This window comes from Talpa occidentalis, unplaced genomic scaffold, assembly GCF_014898055.3.
Source record: "Talpa occidentalis isolate TD23 unplaced genomic scaffold, MPIMG_talOcc4v2.1 talOcc4.889, whole genome shotgun sequence".
NCBI classification, from domain to species: Eukaryota; Metazoa; Chordata; class Mammalia; order Eulipotyphla; family Talpidae; genus Talpa; species Talpa occidentalis.
Window position 1 is genome coordinate 12,849 of NW_023605293.1, and position 12,833 is coordinate 25,681.

General features: G+C 47.7%; 2 pseudogenes; both read right to left on the minus strand.

The window, feature by feature from the left end:
- Positions 1-1,159: 1,159 nt before the first annotated feature.
- LOC119235069 (glutathione peroxidase 1-like) lies at positions 1,160-2,158 on the minus strand (annotated as a pseudogene).
- A 1,038-nt stretch (positions 2,159-3,196) lies between these two features.
- Positions 3,197-9,639, minus strand: LOC119235070 (transforming protein RhoA-like; annotated as a pseudogene).
- Between the last annotated feature and the right edge of the window lie 3,194 nt (positions 9,640-12,833).

A 12,833-nucleotide genomic window follows, 5' to 3' on the forward strand; every position in this document is an offset into this window, starting at 1 on the left:
TGGGCGGCAGGAGAGGTCTGCGCCATGTGGGACCCTCCTCCAGTGGCCGGGGAGCAGCCTGGGATCGAACCGTTGCTGCAGAGGCTGCGGGCAGCTTTGCAACCCAGTGCTCAACTGCTGCGCCACTGCGCCACCGGGGAGGCCCTGAACATTCCATTTTAATTGAATTGGAAGTGGGGGCACCCTCCTGGTGTGCAGTTGTTTCTCAATCAGGCTGTAAAAGACTTAGGGGCTTAGGGCACCCTGTTCCTGACTGTCTATGCCCATTTCCTAGCTTCCTCCTGCAGTATCAACTAGTAATGGCAGCTTCAGAGCAAATGTCAACACTGAGCACGGATACTCAAAAGATTTAGCATAGTAATGGGAAAAGAATTTATAATATTGCAAGAGCTTCAAACTGCCTAAAATGGGTTGTGTGGGCCTCTCTGAATGTAAGAACCCAGGGTGTTACTTTTTGTGAAAGGCATTTCCAGCAAACACTCAGGAAGGAGAGGCTTACCATGGGGGTTAGGCAATCAGTCTTTGACTTGTCTTCCTATTTTTGGAATAAGGGCTTTCCTGGGCCTCCTGCGTGACCTCAGGGTTCAGTCTTAGCACTATCACTGCTACCACCTGAGTGCTATCACCAGCCCCAGCCAGGGAGGTGACCCGCATATGGCGCAGCAGCCCTCTCATCTCACCCACTGTTCCCCACAGCAGTGTATTTCAGTAGATCCACCTGTTCTGCTTCCCATTCTGTCTCTGGTGAATCCTTACACACACACACACACACACACACACACACACACACACACCCTCTCCCGCACCTCTAGCCTACATCCCAGTTCTTCTACACAAAAATTAAAAGAAAATTAAAAAGGACTTTCCTAACGGCATTGGAGTGGCCCCAGTGCATGTCCTGGCAGAGGGCGAAACAATGGAACAGGAGCCAGGCTTCCTATCATGTGGCTAGGAGGAGGCTTAAGCCCCAGCACTACGTCAGTGAAAATATACAGGAAATGTCCCCAGTTGGCACTCACAAAGGACATGCACAAAGTTCTGTTGCACTTGGCACTTTATTAGTGAGGAGCGTTGTTCTGGACAAGGTTAGCACCCACCTCAGGGGATTTTCCCGGATATCAGGTGTTTCTCCATACAGGTTTAGAGAAAACACCGTCATGGATAAAATCCCCGAGGACAGCACTGTGACTGCCAGAAACAGCAGGGATGGAAGGGCGCCCTAAGCACTGCCGGACCCCTGGGACAACAGGGCTTGGATGTCGGACTCGATGTCGATGGTGGGAAAGAGACGGCTGTACCTGCGCACAGGCACACCGTCCCGGCCCACCAGGAACTTCTCAAAGTTCCAGGATACGTCGTTGCGGCACACCGGAGACCAGATGATGAACTTGGGGTCGGTCATGAGCGACTGGGGTCGTCACTGGGCGCCGGGAGAGCCTCCCGCAGAAATGCAAAGAGCGGATGTGCCTGCGCGCCATTCACCTCGCACTTCTCGAAAAGCATGAAGTTGGGCTCGAATCCGCCGCCGGGTCGGACGTACTTGAGAGAATTCAGGATCTCTTCATTCTTGGTATTTTCCTGCGGCGGGGGTAAATGGGGCTGAAACCCGGAGCCGCGAGGGGAAGGGAAACCTTTCTGGCCGCAAACAACTATAAGTCAGCGAGCCCTTGCCCTTCTCGCGTACTCCGGGGTGGAGCTGAATGAATCTCAGCCGGGGCGACGGAGGGAAGCAATGGGTGGCCAGCCTCCCCGAGCCCAGCGGCCGCCGCGCCTGCGCTCCCTCCCGTGGGGCACACCCACCCCTCTCCACCGCGCCAGGCGCACCTGATGTCCGAACTGGTTGCACGGGAAACCGAGCACGACCAGGCCCTGGGGCCCCAAGCGCTGCTGCAGCTCGTTCATCTGGGTGTAGTCCCGGACCGTTGTGCCTCAGAGCGACGCCACATTCTCAATCAGCAGCACCTTGCCCTGCAGGGAGCCCAGGCTCATAGGCTCCCCGCCGGCCAGCGGGCGCGCAGAGAAGGAGTACACGGAGCGCTGGGCCGCAGAAGCGGCCCGGGTGACCTGAGCAGCAGACATGGCGCCAGGCGAGAACGCGAGAATCGAACTAAGCAACTGGGCCCGGCGGCGCCTGCTTTTAACAGGCCGGCGGCGGGGGGTCACATGGCCCAGGCACTTTTCCGGGCGCTCCACCCTCTGTGGTCCCGCCTCATCCGGCCTCCGCCTTCCCTCGGCTGATGTCCGGCTAGGAGGGGGCTGCGGTCGCGCCGGATGCAGGCACCGCCCTGAATGAGCGGAGCCGCGGGCACGTCTGCTCCTGCCCAGGAAGGGCGGCCTTCTGGCGACCGCTTGAGTCACCACGCCCAGGGCCGGGGCCCAAGAGGCCTCGGTGTTTTCTCAAAGGTTCTTCAGTTAGGGTTTGGGTCCCAGCTCGGGACTGACCAGCAACAGCAGTAGGCACTGCCCCGGGCCACACAGCACTCCCAGCTTATGCCATGTTAGTAATCTTACAGCATATGCCCTGTTGTCGCAAGGTGTATACAGCAAGTTAGTGTGCTGTGGCGGTTGCAGTTGGTGGCAACTGCAAGACAAATTCTGTCTCTTACGAGGCTGTGGCTGTAGGAGTTAGGCAATGGCGGAGACAGCCAGCCTCAGGCTCCTAAAATGGGCTCTAACTCATTTTCCTGCATTCTAGGACTGCCTGGGGCATGTTCATGTCCAAGACCACCAGTCTCCCTCCTTTTACACCCCAGTGCTGCACACAGGCTTTTTTGAGGAGCTCCTCAGGGTCTGCTTCAGACTTCCCAGAGTAAAGGCCAACTGCATGCAGGGCCTCTCAGAGGACCCAGCTAATTTCAGGCCATCCTCAATCCCCGGTCAACTTTAGAGATCAGATATGGAAGTAAAAGACACTTAAAATAGGAACAAAAATGGCACTCTCCTGAGATAAAGCAAGCACTTTGGATTGCCCCATGTGTATCCCCAACAGGCTACATTCCCTATCTCACCACCATTCTGAACTTGAAAGTGATGCAAGATAATCATTTACACTAAGAGGAAGCCCAGACTGGGGTGGGGGTGGTAGGGTAAGCTGGTACCTTGAACCCTCCAAGGTGAACTAGGCTGAGTCCATCAGGGCCCGCCCCCCACCTCCACTCCCAGCCCTGGAGAGAGTAACACAAACACCAGGATGCAGGAAGTTTAGAAAAAAGCCTTTATTGTTTAGTTGGAAAAATTAACTGGTACAGAAATAAAGTTCAGTCAGCTGGAAGAAAGGAGAAACTGAGTACCACCCAAGAACTGGTGGCGCCTCTGGGAGGGAACCTGGATACAGTGAAGAGATCACGGTGACCTAGAGCCCGATCTTGCAGTCCAGGTGAGATAGGTTATGCCACATTCTTAGCCCAGCTCTGGGGAGGGAGTGCTGGGATTATGTGAGGCCAAAACGGGTGATATGACCATTATCTTTCATGAGAGAAACTGACAAAACGGGAATTTTAAAAAGGAATTTTTCATCTGACTTTATTTTCAAATACACTTTTTTTTTTTTTAAAAAAACCAATACACTTTCTGTGAAGATGACAAACATTGGTATTAGCAAATCCAATTATACAAAAAATACTACATCTAATCTGGAGTAGATATATTTATTTTTGGTAACATACATTAAGTGGCACTAATTACACAGTAACTATAAGGTAACTAACATGAAACCACAGAACTGTAACTTTGCCACAGCTGCATGGACTTGGGTCTTTCTGGTCCAGCACATTTGAAAAAACTGAATACCAACCCCAGAGCTATGCTAATGAAATCTGTTACGGAATAAAGCCCTGAAGTGGTGACTCACCATACCTTGCAGCTGACAGATGATAGGCAGGACATGTTAGTTATAAAGTAGTTACAGCCTAATTCACAAAAGTTACTAACTTTGTTTCTCTTTCTAGAAAGAAGCAAAAAGTTAAGAAATTCCTTGAATTAGCGCCGGTTGTATCAGGTGGGAGTGCAGAGGGCTGTTAGAGAAGTGTCAGAAGGACCCTGGTAGGTCAGGCAGGTTGAACATCATTAATCATAGTTTGGCTTCTAAATACTGGTAGCAAGATGACTTTGATTTGTAATCTTAGGTAAATTATAGATAAATGAAAAAAGGCCAGTAATCATACACTAAGATTAATAAACAGCACTTCAAAATTAACCGCATGAGGGCTGTGCTTGCAGCAGGGTTTCACAAGACAAGGCACCCAGATTTTTTCTTCCCACGTCTGGCTTGCAGCGCAGCTCTCGTGGCCATTTCAAAAACCTCTCTCACTCCATCTTTGGTCTTGCTGAACATTCCATGTACCCAAAAGCGCCAATCCTGTTTGCCATATCTCTGCCTTCTTCAGGTTTTACTGGCTCCTGACAAGAGAGAAGAGTGCTTTCAGTTAATAGTGTTTCATACAGAGTAAATAGGCACAGTATATTCAAATTCCGCTGAAAGACTTATTTGAAAAGTTGGCAAGTCCTCAATTTGAGTTCTGTCCCATGAAGTGACCCCCAACCCCAAATATAATCTCTCTCTCAAATGTGTTCTTCTCTGGGAAGTAGAGAGAAAAAAGGAAGAAGTCAGAGGATTGCTGGAAGACTGAGGAGGAATCAAGGGCAAAATTACTCAAGCTGTCAATCCAGAGTAAGCTATGGGTCTTCCTGTGGTTAGCGCAGAGAGGACTGGAGTCCCTGACCCTGAAAGAGAAACCCCAATGGGAGAAGCTAGGCTGTCTCTCTCTCAAGGCACTTCTCCTGCAGTGACAGCCGTCTCAGGGTTAGGGGACTTCTCAGAAGCCAAGACGCCACCTTTATAAAGTATCTGGGCTCTGTCTGAACTCCTTTCCCTCAGATTTCCTGATCCTTCAGTTGTCACCCATTTATTTATCTGTGGCCTCACTTATACCAAGGTATAACTACAAAGAGAAATCGGAGTCTGACAAAGTTCCTCCAACTGGGGCACTGACTACTGTTGTGATGATCCTTTCTCAGGCAGGCAGTGCTTAAGGTCACAGCTCTACTTCACAGGAGGTTCTCTCTCATATGACATGGGAGTCTTAGGGACCCCTGCGTGCTGGCCCCAGACAATGAGGGCCAGATGAGAAGAAACTTCTAGGATGCAAAAATAGCCTGGCATGTGAGGGTTTCTACTGGGTTCCCTGAACCTCCAACTGTGGACTGTTGGAAGAATGCTACAGGAGGACAGCCCTGCCCCAGACCATGCCTGCTTCATTTTGGCCAGCTCCCGCCTTGTGTGCTCATCATTCCGAAGATCCTTCTTGTTCCCAACCAGGATGATGGGCACGTTGGGACAGAAATGCTTGACTTCTGGAGTCCATTTTTCTGGGATGTTTTCTGAAAGAAGCAAAATGTACATAATTGGGGATACATACAATTTTCTCTTGAATTCCAAGACCCTAGTTAAACTGCAAATAAACTACAAGTATGCTGGACATTTAATGAAATTTCACTGGTTTCATATTTCTTTTTTTTTTTTAATAGAGGCATGTTTTATTTTGTTTGTTTGTTTGTTTTGTTTATACATGCACTGGGTACAGTCAGAAGCGCGGAGGGTGAGAGAATTCACCAGAGCCAGAGAGGGGAGCAGAGCAGGCAGAAGGACCGAAGTACACTGCTGAGGGGAGCAGCGGGCGGCAGGAGAGGTCTGCGCGCCATGTGGGACCCTCCTCCGGTGGCCGGGGAGAAGCCGGGGATCGAACCGGCGCCGCAGAGGCTGCGGGCAGCTTTGCAACCCAGCGCTCAACCGCTGTGCCACCGGGGAGGCCCGAAATTTCACTGGTTTCAAACTACAAAAAAGCAAAACCTAAGCCCCTACCCTGAAGCACAGAATCGGCAGCTTTTCTCAGCCCCACCAAAGAGTTCAGAAACTCTAGAGGCAGGGCCCAAAGAAAGGCTTGGAGGAACAAATGATTCTGAACACATGGTGGTTCTGTAATGGTGTCACCTGCCCCATGACAGAGGCTGCCCATGGACCATCCCTGTCATTGTCAGCAGATGATTCTGACTAGAGCTCACAGGAGCCCCCGTGCTGGAGCACAGCTGACCCGGGATCTGCATGTTCTCCCTCCACTTTGTTCACAAGCCCTCAGCATGGCCACCACTAAGTGGTATTTCCATGGCTCACGTGTGACTTTTTTTTTGTGGGACCCTCGCCGGCAGCTGGGGAATGAACCGCATTGCAGAGGCTGCGGGCAGCCTCGCAGCCCAGCGCTCAACCGCTGCACCACCAGGGGAGGCACTCACGTGTGACTTTTGAGAGTGATAACCAATTGTAGCTTCTTGCCAATACTGCATTCATCTAGAAAGGTCGTGTAAGTACATCATGATGGATGAACAGCCCCAGTTCAACCTCTCACATCCACCATATTGGGCCCATCAGTATAGAGATGATTTTAGCAGCTACAGACTTCCTTAGATCACTAGCATGACAACTTGAAACACAAAGCCCAATTCTGGAACAAAAGGGTTCCCAAAGAAGTGTAATGTCTCAATCTTCAAATAAAAAAAAAAGGGCCAGCGTATTTAACAGAAAAGCCAAATAATGCCGAAACATGCCCTAATCTCTGCACCCTGTGGTTATTAGTTTTCAGTTCAGCTGTGACAGCATTCACTTTAAAAGATAAGCAAGGGCCTCTTCGGTGGCACAGCGATTGAGCGTTGGGTTGTAAGCTGCCCCCAGCCTCTGCAGCGCTGGTTCGATCCCCAGCCACCAGGTGAGGGTCCCACAAGGCGCGCAGACCTCTCCTGCCACCCACTGCTCCCCTCAGCAGTGTACTTTGGTCCTTCTGCCTGCTCTGCTCCCTGCTCTGGCTCTGGTGAATTCTCTCACCCTCCCGTGCTTCTGACTGTACCCAGTGCTTGTATAAATAAATAAATCTTTTAAAAATATATATATAAGCAAGGTCACATTGTTCCCTTGTTTGAACCTGCCACCTCACAATGAAAGGAGAGTGCCATACTACTATCCACATGGCTCTCCAACTCCTATTCCCACTCCCTCTGCTATGGCTACACAGCATTCCCTTTTTTTTTAAAAAAGATTTATTTATTTATTTATACAAGCACTGGGTATAGCCAGCAGCGTAGGAGGGTGAGAGGATTCACCGGAGACAGAGCAAGGAACAAAACAGGCAGACTGGCGGAATACACTTCTGAAGGGAGCAGCGGGCGCGGCAGGAGAGGTCTGTCGTGCCATGTGCGACCCTCGCTGGTGGCCAGGGATTGCACCGGCACTGCAGAGGCTGCAGGCAGCCTCACAGCCCAGCACTCAACCGCTGCACCACCAGGGGAGGCCCTGCATTCCTTCTTTTCTCTGCCTCAGTGACCTTGTACTTGGCACCAAAAAGGTTATTTTATTGCATATTGTGATGTCCTTGTTTATCTCCTTCAGGTACCTATTCAGAAATCACCATTTTCAGTGAAGCTCACACCATCCTATGGTCATCCTCTAAAAGGAGTCCGCTAATATGGCTTATTCCATACCTACCTCTACAAAGGTTATTTGTAATATTTACTATTATTGGAATTACTGATACTTGTGTGCAGGGAGGAAGGGGAGTGGTTAATGCTTTTACTCTGCTGCCTCCCTTCATCTAGAATAAAAGTTCCTTAAGTAGGTGCTCAATAATTATTACTGTAACAATCTTCCCTACTCCCCTGCTTTAGGATATATAAACTGCAGTGAATTGTCTCTGTCTTGGCTTTACTTTTCATGAATGACTTATTTTTTTTTTAACATTTATTTATACAAGAGCTGGGATACAAGGCCAGAGGTGCAGGAGGGTAAGAGGATTCACCAGAGACAGAGCAGGGAGCAGAACAGGCAGAGGGACCGAAGGCACTGCTGAGGGGAGCAGTGGGCAACACAGGAAAGGTCTGCAGGGCCATGTGGGTATCTCCCTGGCTGGCCAGGAATCAAACCCCCACTGCAGAGGCTGCAGACTGCTTCACAGCGCTGCGCTCAACCCACTGAGCCACGGGGGAGGCCCATGACTTTATTGTTTTAAATTAAATTTTACTGATTTATCATTGGTTTATAATATCATAAAAAATTTTAAAACTTTAATTTCTTACTTTTAATTCAATGATGGCAATTACCTGTAATTTCTATACCCCTAAAGTAGTCTGATCACATTAGGGTATGTCATTTTACATGGGTTTACAGAGCTTTTTGGGAGGGCCTTTGGAAATTGCAGAAAGCCACAGAAAAGGAATACATAATCTAGATTGGGTTAGCAAATAAAATCTTGTCTGGAGTTTATTTTTATAAGTTTAACTGGAACACAGTGAAGCTCCTTCATTTATTTTCTATGGCTGTTTCATGCTGCAATGGTAACAGAGAACATAGACAACACAATCTAAAATATTATTTGGTCTTTTACAGAAGTTCCTTTTTTTAAAAGATTTATTTATTTATGCATACAAGAGCTGGGGTACAGGCCAGAGATGTGGGGGTAAGAGGATCCACCAGAGACAGAGTAGGGAACAGAACAGGCAGATTGACTGAAATACACTCCTGAGGGGAGCAGCAGGTGCAGCAGGAAAGGTCTGCTGCGCCATGTGGGTAGCTCCCTGGCCGAGGATTGAACTTGTGCTGCAGTGGCTGCGGAAAGCTTCATAGGTTGCGTCTTAACCCCTTGCACCACCAGGGAGGTGCTTCATTTTCATTCTTAATACAGACTTTTGAGTTCCCATAGCACATTGTATTGGAGTAAAACTACTACTGGGATTCCCACCCTACTCCCTAGCCAAGATAAAATTTTTTTTAAAAAGTATTTATTTATGCATATAGGAACTGGGGTCCAGGGTAGAGGAGTAAGGGGTGAGCGGACTCAGAGACAGAGTGGGGAGCAGAACAGGCAGATCTACTGCGAGGTCGCCGGCAGCTTCGCAACCCAGCGCTCAACCACTGCGCCACCGGGAAGCCCTACTGCAATACATTGTTGAGGGGAACAGTGGGCTAGACAGGAGGTCTGCTGCGCTATGTGGGTCAGCTCCCTGGCAGGGCATCAAACTCATATGCAGTGGCTGGCGATAACTTGATAGCGCTGTCTTTAACTCCTGGGCCACCAGGGAGACCCCCCAATAAAAACTTTTAAAAGGCCCTTGGCAGGCCTCCCTGCTGTGTATTTCATCAGTTTGCCTATTCTATACCCTGCTTTGTCTCTGGTGAATCCTCTCACCCTCCTGCGCATCTGGCCTATTCCCCGGTTCTTGTATAAATGAATAAATAAATCTTTAAAAAAAAAAAGAAGAAAAGAAAGAAAAGGGACCCAAAACCCAGGTTCTATAGTCCCAGGGCTGTGTGACTTCGGCCATTGAGGATTCCTTCTTTGAAACTAATGTCTACTCTTTTGCCACCTGATGCCCAGAAGGTGAGAAACCAGGTGTGAGTTAGGCACAGAGCAGTGAAATCATCACTCTACATACAGCGTCACTCACCTAAACTATCAGGGCTGTCAATAGAGAAACACATCAGTATAACATCAGTGTCTGGGTAGGAGAGGGGCCTCAAGCGATCATAATCTTCCTGCCCAGCTGTGTCCCACAAAGCCAACTCCACCTGTGATGGGAAAAACACAAGAGAGTGCAAGATTAATTCTACTACCCACTTTCCAAAGAGGTAGCCCACTTTCAGTATTATGATTTACCGTGATACATTTGAATGGAAAACTGTCTAAAATAGTAAAACACTTTTGTAAGAATCAAATCTGAAGTTGGAAGGTATACTTAAAAACAATTTAAATTGTTTCTCAATCTTCATATTTAATAAATAGATACCTAGTTCAAAATATGAAATAAAAAATAACTTTGTAGCTATTAAGTTTTTAATTATAAAAAATTTTATAGGAAAGAAAGTGGATGAACAAGAGGAGAAATCAAATTGTAAATAACATTCCACCAAGGCATATAGGAAAGACATGGAAAAACAAGATTGAGTAACATTTTGTAATACATTTCCACACAAACATTTCCTTAGTTTATCTCATCAGTCTGCTCCTTTGTGGAAAACATGGAGACAACACTGCATTTGGTTTGGTAGGTAAGGAACACCATGCTGGGTTTTAGGCAAAATCCGAGCTGACGGGAAAGGCTTCTGACTTTATCTTTACTGTTTAAAAAATGTCTGAATGAATATATCTACTTAAGTAGGAGAGTACTCTCTGTTCACACCTGGGAACCAGGTCACCCTCCTGTGGTCAGAGGGCAAACTATTGCCTGGACTCTGGATATAGGTCTCATTCCACATTGTCCAGCACTGCAGTTAGCCATATCACCTTCTTAGAACCAGAGTAGATTTTTAACATCCTCTGCTAAGTGGTCTTTTGGGTCTCAGAGAGCTCTCCCTTCAATGCTAGGAATACCCTTCTTAGCACCTTCACAAACCAAATTTTAGTTTCTAAATATCATTCCTTCCTTACAGTTGATGGGTGGCTAGTCCTTTCTTCCACCTTTAATCTCTGCCCCTAGATGCATCACTCACAACCTCCACAAGGACCACTGTACTTCTATCACATACACATATAATCAGCTTGGTATGTGTATCTATGGTATGTTGATGCCCAATCCTTTTAACAAACCTAATCTCAGAATGGTAGAGTTTATTCCTTCTCTTCTGAACCCTGGCTTTCCAGACCTCATAGGTATAGGTACCGCAGGGTAGAACTCAGACTTTCTCCTGATAAATGACTCTGGGGTGCTGAGCTTGTCTCACATCAGAATGGTACTTCCATTTTTGGTAGGCCTATTTCTGGGACATGATCCCAGAATCAATCTTAGATGACTCCCTTAGGCTCTGTTAATACTGTCAAATTAAAATTCCCAGGTAGGGCCTCCCTGGTGGTGCAAGGGTTGTTAAGCCCAGCATTGTGAAGTTATCCACAGCCTCTGCAGCACGAGTTCAATCCCTGCTGGCCAGGGAGCTCCCACATGGCGCAGTAGACCTCTCCTGTCTCGCCTGCTGCTCCCCTTAGCAGTGTACTTCGGTCAGTACGCCTGTTCTGATCCCCATTTTGTCTCTGGTGATAAATATATCTTTAAAAAAAAAAAAAATCTTAAAAAAAAGATGTATTTATTTATGCATACAAGAGCTGGGGTATAGGCCAGAGGTGCAGGGGGTGAGAGGATTCACCAGAGATAGAGTTGGGAACAGAACAGGCAGAACAACCAAAGTACACTGCTGAGGGGAGCAGCGGGTGAGTCAGAGAGGTCTGCTGTGCCATGTGGGTAGCTCCCTGGCCGGCTAGGGGATCGAACTTGTCCTGTAGAGGCTGCGGATAGCTTTGTAGGTTGTCTTTTTTTTTTTAATAAAAAAAATTTTTTTTAATAGAGGCATGTCTTTTTTATTTTATTTTTTTGTTTGATTGTTTGTTTGTACATGCACTGGGTACAGTCAGAAGCGCGGGAGGGTGAGAGAATTCACCGGAGCCACAGCAGGGAGCAGAGCAGGCAGAAGGACCGAAGTACACTGCTGAGGGGAGCAGCGGGCGGCAGGAGAGGTCTGCGCGCCATGTGGGACCCTCCTCCGGTGGCCAGGGAGCAGCCGGGGATCGAACCGGCGCCGCAGAGGCTGCGGGCAGCTTCGCAACCCAGTGCTCAACCGCTGTGCCACCGGGAGGCCCTGTAGGTTGTGTCTTAACCCCTTGCACCACCAGGGAGTTCCTAAATAAATAAATCTTAAAAAAAAAAAAAAAAAATCCCCAGGCAGCTCCCTCGACCACCTTGAGGAGAGCTGCTCAGAGGGAGGCAGCTAGGCTCTAAGCCTTCCAAATGAACCACCTTTTTTTCAGGGTTTTTCTCCTTGGATGAGAGGGTACTCCTAGGTATCACCAGGGTTAGGCATGTTCCAAGTTGGCAGTGTAAGAATAATATTCAACTATTTCTCAAGCTTTTAAGTCAAGATCTCTAAATTTCTTATGGGGAAGATCCCCATTCCAAAACCACCCAAGCCCAGATGTTTACACAAAGACAGAAGAGATACTATTGCCCCCAAAACATGTACTGCTACAGGAGGAAAATATTCCAACTGATGGGCAAGTAGAGACCCAGCAACTCCGAGTCGGATGGAACGACATGATAACACAGCTGCATACACTCTTTTGAGAAATACGCCATGAAAACACCAGCCTGGCTCTGTTTCCTCAAGTCACCGCGTCTCCGTGTGTGCCAGTAGTGTGAGACACTACTGGTAACAATACCGTTATGCGACAGCAGGCTGAAAGATGTCAGCACATTTCCAAATAACTAGGTCTGTCTCTATATACAATCAGTCTTCCTATCAGGCCTACGAAATACCTGTTATCTAAGCACCTGTACAGTAAACCGACAGCAGTTATCGGCAATATTCTGTATTGAGGGCCACCGCAGGGTAGAACTCAAGAGTTCTTTCAAGCTGGAATTTATTTGCCTTAGGATTCTCGTAGCATGAGCGTAATCACTGTGACCCACAATGCAATCAAATAAAAATGGACTACAAATTAAAAAGTTTTGAGTATGCCATTCAACCCAATTTGTAAAGTGCTTTGGTGCTTCCATATGTTCATTTACTGAATAGAATCCTGATGTCACCTGTAAAATGGCTTATACCATTTACAATATAAAGAGCTCAAAATTATTGGGAGACCCTATAATGAGAAGTCATAGAATGGTTAACAGCTATCCTAATATGCTTTCCATATACAGTGAAACAAAAGAGCTAGACGACATGGGACAAAAAGGCTTAGTAGGTAAAACAGGAAAATGAGAAGGGAGACAGGAGGATGGAATGTATGCAAGTCAATACTTTATGT